Source organism: Bactrocera dorsalis, chromosome 5 (genome assembly GCF_023373825.1).
Source record: "Bactrocera dorsalis isolate Fly_Bdor chromosome 5, ASM2337382v1, whole genome shotgun sequence".
NCBI classification, from domain to species: domain Eukaryota; kingdom Metazoa; phylum Arthropoda; class Insecta; order Diptera; family Tephritidae; genus Bactrocera; species Bactrocera dorsalis.
Genome location: NC_064307.1, coordinates 9,416,615 through 9,435,249, shown reverse-complemented (window position 1 = coordinate 9,435,249; position 18,635 = coordinate 9,416,615).

The window sequence follows — 18,635 nt, the reverse complement described above, 5'->3', positions numbered from 1 at the left end:
TCCACTTGAATGTTGAATTTCTCAGTTCTCATTTTTCCATGCCCTACACATCTTCTAGGATTTCACACGCCCTCCAACTTCACACACGCACGCACACACACAATTCTTTATCGGAATCAAAGAAAATGCATGCTTATTAGGGTTGCTGCAGTTGATAAGGGTAGCCATTACCCGAATGTTTGGCGTTGAGTGACGTGCGTCTATTTGCATAAATTTCACAGACACACACACGCATACTGCTGTAATGGCGAAATGGAGCTGCTGTGTGCTGAGAAGCGCACTTCTAGCTTTCTAGTGCGAGCGAAATAAATAAGTCGATGTGGCGCCAATATAAATTGCTTTATTTGCAGATTGATGCAACAGCAGCAACAACAACACGTACAATAAATAATGCAATTGTGGCGAGGAAGAAGAAGCAGAAGCAGAAGCTAGGCAACTGCAGGCCATCAAATGCAGGCGAGCCAAAGCGAATGTAAACACGAAAGCGCCTGGCGAATTTAAGATGCGCAGAAGATGCATTTGTATGTGTATATGTATATTTATAGATGTGTGCATGGGTTATGTTTGTGCGTTTGTGAATAACGCTCGAAGGCAATAATGATTGCGGTTCAAGTGAATTGAAGTAAAGTGAAATAAATTGATTTACAATTGAAATGCATTTTATGAAAAAATATTAACCGCTGCTAAGGAGGGAGAAGGGTGGGGAAGAGCAACTCACATAAATATTTGCGGGCATTAATAAATGTAAATAGCAGACATTTGCGTTGAATAGCGATTAATTGAATGGAATGGCGAGTGTTATACAAGAATTCCGAGAATTTATAATTGCGAAAATTGTTGGCGCATTTTTCTTTAAGTTGTTGCGGAATTTATTGATATTGTTTGATTTTCTTTTTACTTCGAATAATGCTAGTGTTTTTTATTAATTTATTTTCTAACAAGAAATTGCGTTAAAGTTTATCATACAAGGACTTTATTCCGATGGTTCAGTTTGTATGGCAGCTATATGTTATAGTGGTCTAAAATCAGCGGTTCCGACAAATAAGCAGCTTCTAGGTGAGTAAACGACGTACAAAAAATTTCAGGTCGTTATATAAGAAACTGAGATACCTGTTCGCGTCTGTACAGACTGACAGCAAAATTTACTCAGATCGTCAGATCAACATCGTGGCAAACGTAATATACCATGTTCAGGTTATAAAAGTTCGATATGAATCCATTTTAGATTCCGAAACATTCAAAATCTCCCTCAGACGGTATTGAGAAACCCTTCAATGTTTTGGAACCTTCTAACGTTCCAAAACTTGAACAATAGGAGAGCACCGCGCAGTTCTGGAAAAGATAATGCAGTTAGCAATAGAGTTTTACAATACTATTGAATTTTGTTTTGCAATATTTTTTAAATGGTCGAAGAAGTTATTAACTCATCTGGTTTCTTAACTCTTTTGAGAAGAGTCGATTTTGAGGTGAAAAAGTTCAAAGCAGCTTTCTTGGATCCAAATTTTGATGTGTCAATGAGAACTTCCTGCATATTGGCAAAAATTTACTAGAAACATTCTTGCCAAGTTATCTAGAGATTTCCTCGGTTTTATCAAGATTAACATTTCTACTGTTTATAAGTTTTGTTCAATCAACGTTCACGATGATTAGCTTTCAGAATTACACTATATTGTTTGGAAAAATACAGAGTATAATCATTTTCGGTCCACAAAAGTTCCATGTTGACTTAGCCGATTTTAGAAAATCAAAGATGAGACTTCTTGGATCCCACAGTTTCAGCTAATAGACTATGTTACAAATGCTTTCAAATTGGTTTAATACATGAGATTCAGCTACAGGAATTTTCTAGTAACACAAACAACTTGTCTCTAGCCAAATGATCTTCACATCATCATTTTGTATAGAACCTGACTTAACATAACATTAGAAACATCGGCGAGCAACAACCTCAAGGCAATCTGATCCACGTCACTGCATTCGCCCAAAATTTTCACCTTGAAAACCACTATGCATCCAGCATTCTACACGAATAATTAAGGAACACTTTAAACAGATGCAATTCCAACAAATCACGACCCTCACGAAAGTGGAGGTTTGGTTATACAAATTCATAGATAAGCCCATTCTGTTCTATATTGTTTTTGTCTGCCACACTCTCCGAAACAGCTGTAGCGTGTTCAACGAACGGATTTAGCTCATTAGCATCAGTGAACCAACGATGACACTTAATGATATTCTACATATAGCATATAGCAGCAGTCCCGACAAAGAACATTCCGAAATCCTCTCTCACAACGACTGCATCCCTGATAACTTGAACGACTGCGCTGCGGAGCCTACTCCTAGTGACACCGTTCCTCGCAGATACCTCCGAAGGATATATGGATGGGGATCAGTCATTGGAGAAGAGGCGCAGAAAACTTTTCACAGATGATTCAAAGCACGAGAGGAATGTTGAAGTGACAAGTTCTCTAAAAACAGCGAACAGTAGCAGAAAACTACTTACATAATAGACTTGGCTGGGTGCTTGGTCAAAACGGAATCGTCGCAAATTGTAAGGCTGGTGAACTTACAAGAAAATTAACTCTTTCCCAAATTCCATCAGGTTGGGAACGAGCAGGGGTTCTACTGTCTTCGTGCATTCGTGCGCTAGATGTATGGGCTTTGCGCGAGCTTGGCAAACATTGGTTAGAAACCAGCACTTAAGGTAGCCTTCTGACCCAAAGTATGACGTAAAAGGATCATTGAATTATTAGCTTGTTGTAGTAATAGATGTTCTAAGTAAACATCTATCCCATTGGCAATCACATGGTGAGACTAAAAATTTGGGAGAAGACAACTTGTCAAATTTGCAATGAGGAAGAAGAAGTGATATCATTCAGTCACTTTCCCTCACTGCCCAGCTTTCACCAAACTAAGGTGAAGCCTCTGAGTTGACAAGCTTTCTATGAAACCGACGAATTGGCTGGAATTGATATTATAACGGAAATTTATTTAACAGATATTTTTTCTTCTTCGTTATAGACACCGCTTACACGGTTATGCCAAGTTTACAACAGCACAATTGTCAGACGTTCTTCCTTTTCGCTGTTTGGCGAAATCTGGAGATTCCAAGTGTAGTCAGGTCTTTTTCTACCTGGTCTTTCAAACAGAGTGGTGGTTTTCCTCATCTTCTGGTTTCCCCGTCGAGAACTGCATCGAACACTTGATAGATCCTTAGTTCCAAAGTAAATTTTAGAACTGATTAAAATTCTAAAATAATTTTCTCAGCAGTTATATACACAAATACTCTTCTACCTTAGAGTCACTCACTCAGTCAAGACAGCCTCCTAATTCTCTTTTATCACTCCACACATCTCTCACGATCGCCGTACAACTTAATTATCTCTGCATTCTTGCACTTCCGTTAACCAGCAGTAATTACCCTCATCATGGCTGAGAAAATGCAGAGATCCAGTTTAGAATTTCTCCACAGCAGCGCAAGAAAAACAAACATTTCGTTCATTAATTTCATTAGTGCACTTCAAGCTGCCAAAAATTGAAGGAAAAAATATTAAATTCGAGTAGCCGTGCAGACGTCGGCGCATTAGCATTTTCACCCCGAAGACCGATGATGTGTGGAAAAAGTATCGAATTTCAAGTATTGCAGATTATTTACTGTCTAAAAGTGAAAAATTTAATAAACTTCGGGATAAGCGTGAAACCGGGCAGATGTTTTCTCTACACTACAGCCAGACAGACGTTCACACTTATGTACTTATTCCTGGGTATGCTTGCCACACTGCCGCTATTGCCGCTTTAACCAGCTGCAGAGCGAAAATATTATCCAATAAAATGTTGGAAAAATGTCAGCTATGTGAGAATTTCATGTTAAAATGCTTGTCTACACATGTTGCGAGTAATATTACTTACAATAAACTAAAGCATATGAGCACCTAACTGCCGATCCACACGCACACAAACTCACATTTCTATCTGTATCTGCAAGTGTGTGTGTATAAATATCATCATTGGAGTTATTCCTTGCGTCAACGACACCATCCGCAATAACAACAAAGTATCCTTTAAGTATCACACACGCGCTTAGTTTGTCGGATACATAGGTGACAAGCGCACATACATACACTCACACTCGCACACATAACATTCATCCTTAGGAGATTGCTTGCGGATTTTTGTTGCTCGGTGTCAATGTCGTTATAGTTGCTGTCATCCGTTTACGTGTCGTTCATTTATGATGTGCCGTTGTTGCTGATGTTGTATTTGTTGTTATTGTCAACTGCCTGCAACTGATTCCCTGCTTCAATGGCGGTTACTTAGCGGTTCCTAGCAGCTTTTCCAGCGAGCGTCTGACACCTTTTCATCGTCAGCGGCGCAGCGTTTAGTTAGTTTGTGGTGTCAAATCGTTGGTTTGTTGTTGTAACGCGTTGTTGTTGTTATTATTATCAGCAGCATGGCTGTCATGTAAGCAATGTTGTTATTTTGAAAAATTACAAGACATTTGTGAGATATTTCTCATGCCTGACGTCAGGCGTCTGCCCGCCCACGTGTGGGTGTGTCTGTCGTGGGCGCACTCGCACTTGCATGTTGTTGTTTTTAGTTGTTGTACTTGTAAAGAAGTCTAAGCGCTGCAAGATTGCTGTGGCACAGTCAAGTAGCATGTTGGTGGGATTCTAGTGGCATGTCGCCGACGTTTAACGGTTTTGTGTTTGCTGATAATCAATTTCTCGGTTGTCACTAGTGTTATATGGTTTAACTGTAATTTAGTTTGTACAGTTCTTACATGGAGTGTATAAATTTGATATTTATTTGAGGTTAGAATATATGGATTTAACATTTTACCTTTGACCTCTCCACATGGCGAAAGATCACAATTAGATTATGATGTACAGTCTTAGACTGAAGTGTACAGTCCTTAGTGAAGTGAGATGAGAAACTCCTATAGTTAGATGTCAGCTATCGGCAAAGTGCTCTGAACCTTTCAAAAATCTGCTTAGGTGCTTTATTTCTATTTCCGCTATTTCACCTGAATATCTAAAAGTATGAAATCTGAGGTTTTTTAGTCTTGATCTGATAAAAGCGGGTCATCAGAGATGGAAGTGTTGAGATGATTAGTCTCATCTTATTCAGAACAGCTGATGCAACTGGGAGCCGGTAAAATTTTCAATCTTACCGCATGAATTCGATGGAATAGTTTCGAGTTAGAACTGCTGCAGCCATTGAAAGATGGGTTTTGTTGAGAGCGAAGAGTTCATCAGATCTCATACGATTTACTCTGAACAAAAAGAACCTTGGTCAGCTGCAGAGCTGCTAGTACATAGTTGTCTAACGCTTTCTGAGGTGTTTTAAGTTCCAGCAATCCAGTAGTGAACCACAAGAAGCTAACGGAGCTCTAATCTGTTCCCATTCCGCAGTTATTGAGGCTAAAGTACCTGCGCTAACAAGAACATCAGTCCTGCAGTTTCCTACAATATCGCTGTGGCCAAGCACCCACGCTAGTTTGTTCATGTACTCGTAGTAACTCGTTGCTAGAGATATGGAGCCCCCTCATTAGTCTTGAGCACACAGTCAGCGCAAGGCTAATATTACTGCCCTATCGTAGTGGATTATACTCGTAGTACAGATAGTTTGAATTTACAAGACCACAGCTACTGAGCTCTACAGCTCCGAGACGAGGCACAGGGTTTGTCCGGAAAGTAATAGTAACTGATTTTCTTCCGAACTGAAAACGCCGATGATGAGGATCCAAGCAGCATCCACCTCGATCTCTCAAGGTTATTCCGGAGAATGCCTTCCACTTCAATGCTTAGCTCTCAAATTGTAGCTCACAGTGCTCAAAAGTCAATTCTTATCATTATTCGAAAACTGGGGTCTGAGACCCGCTAAGATCACCAACAAAACTATTAGGTAAATTCAATGAAATAGAGTATACGCATAAAACAGTGGAACTATGATTTAAAAACTTTGTCTAACTTATTATATAGAAATATCTTTTATTCAATCAATTAGCTTGTTCGTTTCGCCACTCTCAATAGTTCGGTGAATCGAAGTGTGTTAAATAACAGCTTGTGAGCTCATAGATGGATCATTGAGCTAATTGTTTTGTCTTAGCTTCGAACCTATAAGCAGTGAGAGCATAGCCGGCTGTGCTGTCCCATTAGGACCACACATGGATCAAATTTAGTTAGCTAAACTCTTGTTCGAGGACAGACACACAAAACGATCACACAAAAACGATTACCTGGAGAACAAAATCTAAGTAAATAATATGGTTTCTGGTGCATTTTTGGATCAGGATCACAATGAATTTCCCACCTGTAATGTTACTGAGTATACATACATATATTAAAATCAAAAGAGTCTACGAGAATCGAAGAAGAAGTACGACAAAGATAACTCTAATAGTTTTCCACTTAAAACAGAGATCCACAAATATTAGGTTGCCAAAAAAGTCTTGAGGTATTTTCGCTAGTTGGCGCTAAAAGCGCGTAGCTCTAGTTTTATTCGTCGCATCGGGTCATGCTATACCTTTTTGGAAAGCTCATTTCACGCGCTAACACGTGTTTGATTGATTGTCGTTTCTTTTAAGTCGTTCGTGAGTTATAGTGTCGAATACATGGAGAAAGATACGGCATATTTTGCAGTACTACTACAATAAGGGCAAAAATGCATCCCAAGCCGCCAGTAAAATTTGTGCAGTTTATGGATCCGATACAGTTTCCATTTCCACCGCACAACGATGGTTTCAACGTTTTCGTTCTGGCGTAGAGGGGGTCGAAGATGCGCCACGCTCCGGAAGGCCTGTCGTCGAAAATTGCGATAAAATCGATGAATTGGTCGAAAGAGACCGGCATAGTAGTCATCAAACCGTTATAAACCATTTGAAGAAGCTTGGAGTCACTAAGAAGCTCGATGTATGGGTGCCACACGAATTGATTCAATAAAAATACCGCATGACTTTTTTGACAACCTAATATATACTCGTAATTTAAGGGAACTCTCCGATACCACAATACGCTCGGTTCATATCGTTAAGTTTGTAAACCGAAGTACATATAGTCCATTATAGTTTTATCCCAACAAACTATGCACTATCTCTGTTTCTACTATAAAATCAATATCAACAACCAGAGCAGCAATAACAGGTTTACGTTTCCAGTAAAAAAATGCATTTGTTTGTTGGAAATAGTAATTTATATCTATTGTTTACAACGAAAAATCACCACAATCTCGAATATCCTGCCGACAAGCAAAATAAAAAAAACAGACAACAAAAACTAAATAGTGAAAATAAATATATCAAAAGAAAATAATGAAAGAGCACAAGAGGTAAAGAGGAAAAGGTGCGACCCGTTCACTGAGCCGCTGCAATTTGTGGCTGATTTGGCCGCACCGATAAGACAACGAAACGCCGGGACTGTGCACGGCTGCTGCAGTGGCAAGGCAAGCCCTCTTTCGCCCTCTGCTGATGCTTATCTGCCGCTTTGTTACAGCAAAAGTTGATGAGAAGTTGATAACTTCCTTTTTTGAAGTCGATGGCAAATAAAAAAGAGAACACGCTGATATTTGGCTATGGTCGTGTATTTTCACTTTGCCACAGTAGCAGTTAAGCTGATGTTGAAATGGAGTTGTAAGCATGACGTTTTCAGCTGTTGAAAGGCGCACGTGCAACGAAGTTGTTGTGTGTTTTGTGGCTTATCGATTTCTCACTTTGCCGAGTACAGGAAACTCAGCGCCAATAAGTGGGTTTGGTAAACACGTTGGAAGACGCTTCCATAGCGCTACGGGTAATGTTTGTTTGTACGAATTTGCTCCCTGAAGTGAAAATGATTGTCTTACAAATTCAGCAGAAGAAAAAATTTTGAATATAACTCTGTGATTTTCAGATAGGATTCTACACACTATAGAGTTCTATTATTAAGAGAAATATTTTTTACACAATATGTTTTAGATACCATTTCTAATACATTTAACTCGAAGATATGTGGACAACCAGTTATTTACCCGAATACATATCCCTTTGGTCTTTCTTCATAAAAAATTTTTGTCTATTCGGGCAAATATTGGACTCCTCCAGTCTGTACAATATTTCCATTCAACTATCCTTCGCTGTTGCTAAAGCATCTAGGCTCGACGGGAGTGAGCTATATACCTCACCAAGGTCATTAGCCGGTCGTTAACAACTCTTCAAATACCCGATGTGTGGAAATTCAGAAGAGTGGTCATACTACTGAAACCTAGGAAGCCCACCAACAAAAGAGAGTCCTATCTTCCGAAAACTCTCCTCTCCTTATTGGTGAAGACACGTGAGGCCTTGCTACTCTCGACTTTCACACACCAGCTGAACCTAGCAAACCACCAGTATGACTTCCGAAAAGTGCACAGATAGTTCTTGGCCTTAACTAGGAACCACCCTGCGAGAGAACGATGCTCGTAGCGTTGGACTTGTCAGAAGCTTTTGACACATTCAGTCACACAAAGCTACTGGAGAGCATCGAAGAAACTACGCTCTTTCCAGATTTAAAGAGGTAGGCGATGAACTGCTTGAGCAGTCATCAATCATCCGTACTATTTTGAGGTAAAAACTCAAAACTAAGAAGAATTAAACAAAGCATACCGCAACGTGGTGTCCCCTCCCTTATATTGTTTAATTTATGCATCTGGAAACTTTCACAACCACCGGAGGGGTGTGTCGACTGGACGCAGACGAGGAAGCTCCGGACTTGTCAGAATTAAGGATCTTAATGAACTACTCTCCATGCTCCATGCAGGTTTCTGCTGGGGTTCCTTCGCAAAAATTATTAGTGCAGTCTCCCCCTTGGATCGGAATCGCTCCTAGGAGCATCAAGTGGTCATTGCTCAACCAGACTTCGGATGCAACTAAATTCCGACAAGCACTGACCGCCATTCACAGTGGAGCCATCAACACCTTTACCGGCTTCTTTTCAGTAAATGACCACCCATTGCAGACGAGAAGCTCGAGCTGCTGCGAGAAGTGGAAATGACCCTTGTGCAGCTTTATTCTGGATACTGTAGCAGGTTAAACCCCTACTTATCCAAAATAGACCCCGACATAACAAATACATTTTCTGTGTGCATGAGTCTCCGCATGACACTGACCACCTCTTTATATGTCCCACTAACCCTACTCATCTGACAAACCTGTCCCTTTGGTCTGACCCCGTCAAAACAGCACGTTTTTTGGACCTACTATAGCATGACACGTCGACGACAACTTCGCTAATCCTTACCATCTTAATGGGGACTAGATACCCGTTAAAACAACAGCAGCGCTGTGGACACCCAAAAGAGGTTGTTAACGAAGAAAACTTGAAAAAAGTCCGCAAAATAATATTGGACGAGCGTAATGTGAGACGGTTCGCGATAGCAGGCACTCTAACGATATCGGCTGAATGTGAACATCACATGATTCACTCTGTATTTGGGTATGAGAAAGCTCATGGCAAAGTGGGTGCTGCGCGAGCTTACTTTTGACCAAAAACAACGACGAGTTTATGATTCGAAGCGGTGTTTGAAAATGGCCAAGGGTATTAAACCCGAGTTTTGGCGTGGATATACGACAATAGACGAAGCATGGCTCCCTCATTTCACTCCAAAGTCTAGTCAATCGTTATCCGAGCAGACTGTTGCTGGTTTCGGATATAAGGCGCTGGTATAAAGATCCGAAGAAATGCAGAACTAAGTACACCCACACATAAATCGCGCCAAAGTAATTGACTTAAAAAACTACCCACTAATCGCATACAAAATATGGGTATATTTATTATAACTAATTTTTTATGTTCATTCTTAAATTATTGTTTACAATAAAGCATATAATGTTCTCATTTGTAATGCCACAATGTACAACTCAACTATTTTCATGCTTTTAATATATTTATATGCACCATTCTGTTTTTTATGTATTCCAGCAAAGCAGTCTACATAAAATTATTCCCTACTCCCCATCGGCAGTTCGATCATGCGCGCCTTATATTACGGTTTAATTTACGATCGTTAGTGGAGTCGCCCTTAGCATCCGTTATGTGTTGCAACTGCATGAAACGACGAGTGCATGCAGTCTCGGTTCGAGGGTCAGAAAGTCGCATTTTGTCACGTTTTGCATTTTTTGCTTTTGTCCACTGGCGTCAGTGGTTTTTTGTGTTCTTTTGTTGAGCGATTGCATTTGGTCTATTGTTAGCCAGCAGATCATTTGCCACCGATTAAATGGCCGCATATGTGGAACCGCAGCGTGTTAGCCGCTTTTCACGCTTCGTTGTTCGTTGGTTTTCCTTGTTTTTCCGCCGCACATGAGTAATCTCGCTGCACTTTGTATGTGCGACACGCACTTTACCGCAATTGTTTTCATCGTTGTTCATTAAATGTTGCACCATGCAATTCAGGCTGTTTTTTTAATGTGGAGTAACGACGTACATACTTGTTCTTGTTGTATACTTTTTTGGTTTATTATGTTTATGATTCGGAAAATTAAGTATGCCATGTTAGTACACGCACTGGCTGATACTCTCTCGTGCATATGCTCTTCTCGGAAAACACTCACACAGCTGCATTGAATTGACCAGGGAATTATTTAGTAGGCGATTGGCGTATACAATTTACGATCGCTTAGCAAGTAGCATTTAAGGAGTGCATTTTGATGGGGAAATAATTAAAATATTACACAGAGGGACTTACTTTAGGGCTGTTCGGTCGTATGAGTGCTCTACTGGAATTACTACGTTCATACGAAGCAAGTTGAAATTATCGAATTTTTAAAGGCCCTTTTTATGTTCGCTAATAAAGGTCGATTCCAGATCTTTTCATAGCAGAATTACAAGATATTTGATCAGAGCGCGGCTAATCTTATAAGGCCATAGCAAAGTTGTGGTCACTATGATGAAAAAAATACTATGATGGGCAAAAAATAGTAAGACTTATTGATTTATGAGGATATTATGATTAATGATTCGACGAAATATTTTTTCGTGGTTGGTATGAACGTCAATAATATCTACGGCATCGTTGGAATATCAGACTTTGCAGTGAAAACCATTTTGAAAGATCATTCACAGTGTTTAGGACCCGAAAACAGACGATCAGTCGGCCAAATATCGTGACAAAGGTGAGCAGAAGCCAATAAAACCACGTCAAAGCAGGTCAAAAATCAATATTAGGTTGACAATTGTAAAGCTTTATATAAAGATGAGGGTTTGACATTTTCTTTCAAAAATGATTTAAGGTCCATTTAAGAACCACCTTGTGCAGAATTTGGGGCCGTGTGTCAACAATACCGCGCCGAATATTACTTTCCAAGGCAACGATCGTCTCGGGCTTATCTGCGTAGACAAGCGATTACCTTTGATCCCTCAAAAGCTAGACCAGCGGTGCTAAATTCCATGGTCTTGGAGGCCACGCCACAGACCCACTACGCGATATAATTTACTCTTGTTGGAACCAAAGGTCGTCTGCATCCACATTCTCCAATAGAAGCACGAAAAAGCAATTAATCGGGTCTCTATAGCGTTCCCCATTGACTGTATATGTGACAATATGGCCGGCTTCACTTTTGAAAAAATATGGCCCAATGATTCTCTTTGCCAAACAGTGACTTTTTGAGAATGTATCGGCGTGTCAATAATGGGCTGTGGACTAAATTCACTCATTCACCGTACATGCTGCGCGTTGAAGCCATTCGGCTTCAATTTTAGCACGAGTTGGAGCTTGTAAGCCCGCAAACTAAGATCCTTCTGCAAAATCGTCCATAAAGTTAATGGGACAGCTCCAATTACGGCGCGCGATAGAGGAAGGACTCATTCGGGTCTTCTTCTATACTCTGCTCCACGGTAGCAATAGCGCCTTCGGTGCGCTCTGTGCGAAGTCTCACAGGATGCGCATTGTGCAGTAAAGTAAACTTGGTGCGAAACTGATCCATGGTTGCTCGAGATATCGACTCTGCTGGGCGATTATCTCGACGAAATATTGGTCGCAGCGTGCGATGTGTCGGGCGAACCGAACTACTATTTTCATTCTAGTAGGATGGAGCCATGTGTAGAAGTTCATGAAAGTAAAGAAGTTCTCTAAGTACCATTTACTTAGGAATGGTCAGAAACGGTTCTATTATATATGGCTGAAGCAGGTCACGACTTCCGGTCTGAAACCAAGTGTCCTCTGGGTAGCAAAAATACATCCGTTTGAAGACGAGCTAAAGTGAGAAGGCGAAATATCTCCTGGGCGCTGGGTTTGGCATCCGCCGCGTAAGAAACGTTACCAATAGAAACGATAAGGATAAGGAAAAACGACTGGCGCCCGTTACAAACTCGGCTATAAGCGCGTAAGCGGTGTCTAGGCCAATAAAGAAGAAGAAAAAGAAGTTTCATCCTGTATCTGTCGCCCTTTTATGTAATGACAGCTCCTATATTGGAGGTATGCATTGAAGCATGAAAAATCTAACTATCTTTTCGGAAACGCTCGGTAACCAGCTCGCTCCAGAAGATGTCATGAATACATTCGTTACTTCTCCTAGTATAAAAGGCTTTCGTGACTTTTGTCCAAAAATTGACTGAGTCAACGATTTACCGTCTGATAATTCGTCACTCTAATCCGTTCTCTTAACAGTCGGGTGTACTTAACTGGAGCTCACCCGGATTGTTGTCAGACCAAAGACTGTCAACTCGGTAGAGTTCTGCCGCTACAACAACAACACAACGGCACCCTAATCAATACCATTGATTTCAGTTTTACATAAAAATTTTTATTTGCTCATTTATGGCTCGCAATTCCATTTTCTAACCACCCTAATGCGTCAATAAATGAAATTATGAATACCCCAAACAGCACACTTGCCTGAAATATTTATGTGCTTTCCATAAAATTCCAACGCGCTTGTCGAAACATTTATGCAGCTCATATAAATAAACCGAAATCAATTACTTCATAAATTTTCACAATTATCCATAACTCATTGCATCATTAAGTTTTCTACAAATAGTCGATGAGCAAGAAATCTCGCATATTTCAAATGAACTCGCCGACAGCGCAACAGAAATTCATATTTCACACCAGCGGTGCCCCCCAGCTGCCGAGGCGCGGGCTCCCAAAAGAGTTCTCAGCCATTACAATGCCATGCCGCCCAGCTAAGCGTTAATCGCTCGCTACACACTACACGTTTGGCAGTTTGTGCCTTGTAAGATGTAATAAATAAAATGGAAATTGTATAAAATCCATTAGAAAAAGTATCGCTTGAAGAATTAATGCGATTCTTTAGAGTGCCACACTCGTTCTTTAAAGTATTTATTGCCAGAGAATGCAGACAAATCGTGGCAAAGTGCACAAAGGCTCATTACGCTGAAAAAAAGTACACATATATATTATAAGAGTGTGTATGTGTTTACAATGGCAGCGCCCACCAACAATATGCCACACGAAATGGACCAGACTAGACCGGCCTAGTCCGGACCACCCCTAACAACAACATTTTTCTCGCTTTTAATTAGGCATTCCGGCATACCAGACTGAGAACAAATGTACAAAAAAACCAGAAAAAAAAGAAAAAAAAAACAAATTGGAAAAATACAAAAAACGACAACAACAATGCACACAGAGCATTCCACAAAAAAGGCAAATACCTACAAATAATTCACATTCATATTTCTCACATTAAATAGCTGAGCGCCGAAAGCGTTGCCAGCAAACACACACATAAGCGGTTGTGGCAAAAGTTATTTGGAGCGCCCAGGGGTGTGAACTTATGCGGCGGCATGCAACACAGCGGCCCCACAATCGCCCCAAATAGCCGCTCTTTGCTGCTTTTGTTTTGTCTGCTTTGTTCGGGAGCGGCCGGTCATTGTAGTGGCTGCTGCAAGGCCGGCCCAGACACTTTCGGACAGACCGCGTGGTGGCAGCACCAGACATGAACAGCATGCATTACTATTGCTGTTATTGTTGTTGTAATGTGCATTTTTGTCATTTTTAGACGCTGCTCGCATTTCTTTTCCCTTTTGCCTTTTGTTTTTCGCTTGCGAGTTGTGAAATTTTTTCATTGTCGCAGCAATTTTGATATTTCTGTGAATTAAAAAGCATTTCCGTGCTTCCAACCATATTTTTTCTTATTTTTTTATTTTTTTTTTGTTTTGGGTTGCCACAACTTTGCAGACGTGTAGGGGTTTTCGGTAAATGTTTGCAAATTATGAAGCGCCCGTCAGCAGTTGTTGATTTGCTAATGTTGTACGGTAATTATGTGTATCAAAAGGGGTTTGTTGGCGCTTGCGGAGGTGTGGAAAATACCTGAAACATTTTTCGTGCAAATTAAAAATTTTTGGAATTCTGAAATGAGTTAAATTTCGGACCTTTTTTTGACTGTTAGTGGCATAGGTTTCATTGGATATTTGTTACTGAAAGTTAGTTGTCGACCAGAAGGATTTTTTGGCTTATATAATACAACTATCAACAAAATATTGGCCCGTTCTGTCTATAATCCTCTTTCTTGACATAAGCTCTAGATAACCGGTCGTATCGCGAAGCACTACTATCTTTGATCATCTAATTAGTATAAGGTCTAGTAAACTAGTAAATAGATCCCATATTCTAGAAATACATGGTTTTCAAAATCTGAATCTCGGATTGTATAAATGCGACCGGGTTACAATATATGGCATTGGAAAGATACGATTTTGTTCCAACAAACTTTTCATAGTTTTGTGAATTCTGGACTTTGAGTGTGAGTCAAAAATGGGCACTAGCAAAGAGAAAATGCTTCATATTTTACAGCTTTTCTTCGATAGAGACGCGACCGTGTGTGAGGCGGCTGAAAATGTCAATAGTGTTTCTGGTCCTAATGCTATCGGAATCAGTTATGTGCAATTTCACTTTCGTCGATTTTTTCCGGTAATTTTTACTTATATAAAATATTGGAGATCATCCTCGATAAGCACCATTTCGGAAGCATTTGAATAAAGCTAGATACATAACGAAGCTGGATGTATGGGCACCCCCTAAGAGTTAGCGAAAAAAAACCTCGAAAGCCCAACTTACCGAACCGGAAGGATGAGGTCATGTGTAGAAGTTCACGAAAGTAAAGAGAGTACTCGGAAGCGCCATTTAATTGGGAGTGGCTGTAAACGACTCTTTTACATACGGCTCTAGCAGCTCATGCCTACCGGTCTTAGACCAAGTATCCTCTGGGGAGCCAAAGAACATCCGTTTCAAGGCGAGTCAAAGTGAGAAAGCGAACCATCCTCACTCAGGGTTGTGCGCTGGGTTTGGGATCAGCCACGTAAAAAACGCCCCCAATGAAAAGTAATCAACAGCTTCAGACGAGAGATCTTCGGTTATAACCCTGTAAGCGGTTTCTACGTCATTAAAGGAGAGAAACCGAACTTACATCTGCATATCACTGCTGAATCACAATAAACTCGATCCATTTCTGAACCAGACGGTTACTAGTGATGAAAAGTCTATCGTTTACAACGACGTCAAACGAAAACTTTCGTAGTCGAGTCACAGTGAAATTACGCAAACCGTGCTCATGCCAGGATTGTGGTTCAGGAAGCATTTCCCATGCGGTTGGTGAAATGGACAGGGACTCATCTACTATGGGCTGCTCCGCTACAGCCATACTCCCAATTCAACCCTGTACTAACAACAATTGGAACAACTGAAAGAAGCAATCACCGCAAAGCGGCCAGCTACGGCTAATAAGACAGGGATTCTGTTCAAACAGTTCAACGACAGGCCACACACAATGATAGCGGCTCGCCAGGAGCTCCAAGAGCTTAGTTAGCATGTTCTTATGCTTCTTCTTATGCTTTATAGTGTGTACTTCGTATAAAGTGATCTCTACCTGGTGCTGTCTATGGTGAATGATTTTGCTGGTGACAAATTCACCTTAAGGATGCTAGTAAAAACCGAGTGTGGCATTTTTTTGCAAATAGAGTGAGAGTTCTAGGCGAGTGGCATTTTGAAATTTCCAATAACAGCATATTATGATCTAAACTGGATCATACTAACTATTCTAAAAAAAGACTTCAATTTAATATAAAAATAAAAAAAAAAATAAAACAATATGTGTTTACTATTATTCTTTTTGAAGATAAACTTATTTTTACTGGACCTCAATAATATGAAATGCTCGTAACTCACTTTTAGCATTTCTCAGTTTAATAAAGATGTTTTTCCCAGCTTCGATTTAATATATTTTCACATTCTATCAAAAATACTCAGACAATAAATTTTCTTGCTCGAACATAGAGCATTTAATTTGATCGCCGCTTTCAAACAATCTTAAACTGCCATCAACAAAGCAATAATCGAGCACATTTTAATCTGTGTAATGGCAATGAAATCGGAAATGATTTTTCGCTTGTCCACCACACCCCACCACATCGCATTACACCACAATGCATTAAAATCTCAATTACATACAATAAAAGTGCGTTTACTTAAGTGAAAATTGCCATTAGAGCAGCGGCGGGCAAAACATAGCCAATCGCGCACCCTCAGCTGCAAATCCATCTTATTAAACGCTGATGCATATCTGGCCCCCGAGCATATTTGCGGCTACGAAAGAATGTAAAACATTTACGAAAACTAAATATATACATTTCATTTGCAGATTTATTGCAAATTTACTGCAAATAATCGCACAACATTAAAAACGAAATCAATCTAAGCACTCATACTTTGACTAAAAATGGTTGGAAACCCCTAAAAGCATGCTATACTACATTGCGACTGCCCGCCTTCGGGGTTGCTTGCTGGCTGAGACCCCTTAGCGGTTATTTCAATGTAGTAAAGTGATGTTGGCGACAACAATTCAGCGCTCAGCTCGCTGCTCGCCGCCCACACAAGCTCTGTAGCGAATTTCAAATTAATTGAATTCCATTTATGACGCACAGACGAAAAACGCAAAAGTTGAGTGGTAATTTCTTAAAAGCCAAAGCCGCCAAACTTCAATCTCGCTTGCTACGCCCACGAAAAATGTGCCAGCGTTGGAAATTGAATTTTTCAGGGGTGCTTTGCCGGCGCTGGCTGCTTTGTTGTGTTTTTCCACTTGTCGCTTTGACAAGTCAAACGCATCAACAATCAACAAACATCAAATCTTGTCGAGCTATGACAAACAGTGGTGTAGTTGTTGTTCTTGTTATTTTACGTTACTGCCGAAATGCATGCGACATTTGTAGTGTTGCGGTTTTTCACGGGCTTTTGCAAGTCAAATGCTGTGAAATCCTTTGAACCCTTTTTGCCTAATGAATTTCTTTGGTTTTTGTGCTCAAACCGAGGTATACCCAATATATTTGAAGGATATATATAAGCGTCTACACTCCATGCGTGCGAAAATACACAGCTGGAGCATAACAGATTAGCACGTGGTATGTTTTAACGACAGGTCCAAAACTAACTAGTTGTGAACCACTCGTTTCGTAACCACTAAAAAAAAAATATTAAATTTATTTAGAGTGTTTTTTTTTTCTTTTATTTTATTTTCAAGCTCATTGTATTGCTAGACAAGTCACAAGTTAGAAACACTATGACAGAAGGTAGTCTTTGATAAGGATCATGGTGTTTTGCTTCACAGAATCGCATAGCTAACAATATTATTCTAAACTTGTTAATAAAGCCAATATGCTGGGTGTTAGTTCCAATATAGTAGTAGTCAATTTACAGCAGAGAGCGTAACAAAAAGGTGGCTGAAGTCACTTTCCCTCCCCCACATTTGCTTTGTGTCTAGCTTTTTGAATGACATATAGAAAGTCGTCCAGGAAATTGGTTTGGTTAAACGTCAAGTGCATTGGACACATTGGCATACGAGCGAACATTGCTATAAATATATTTCGCTTTTTCTAGTGTCGCCAGAAAAGTCCATCAACCCCTCAGCTCTACTTGTACGCCATCAAGGCCACCCACACGCACTAGTCACTAGGCATTCATACGCCTGATTTATTTGTAAACAAAACAAAAGTCCCGGCAAGGCTTGGACGAATTAATCCTATATAATTTTTATCCTGCTTGAGCCTTTCACGTCCGCTTGTTTATGATGTACCGTATGTGTTTGTAATGATATGGTGGTGGGTGTGATACGCCGGTGAATTAGTGCAAATGAGAGGTCATTAAAGGAATTAAGTTTGCAGGGTGTGTTTTGGAACAAAAAGTCATTGCGTGATTGAGCGCGAGTGAGCTTCATTGATTTACAACTTATTTAAGTAAATGTGACATATGTGTTCGTCCTTATTTGTGAATATACGCTATAGTGTGAATTAAGGTTCAAGAAAATAGTGAGGCAAGAGTCTATAGTGGAAGGTATTAGCAAGGGTAAGCAAGTTAACTGAATTATTGCTTATATTTTAGCAAAACTTTTAGATTAGCTATAATGGCCGCGCATTTTCCTATGACTCCAAACTATGAACTCAAGCATTATATCCAAAATTAATTCGTTTTCAATTGATTACTGTAGTAATACGTCAAAAATCGGTAAATACTACAAACGCTACCCTGATTATCAGTCAGTAATAATTTTAAAAAGTGATCAGTGTTGAAAATAACTCACAAGTACTTAAGAGTTCTCAGATGAGATGATTTTACATCATAAGGAGAGCTAAATTCGGTGGTAACCGAATATTTCATACCCTGGCAACCTACAA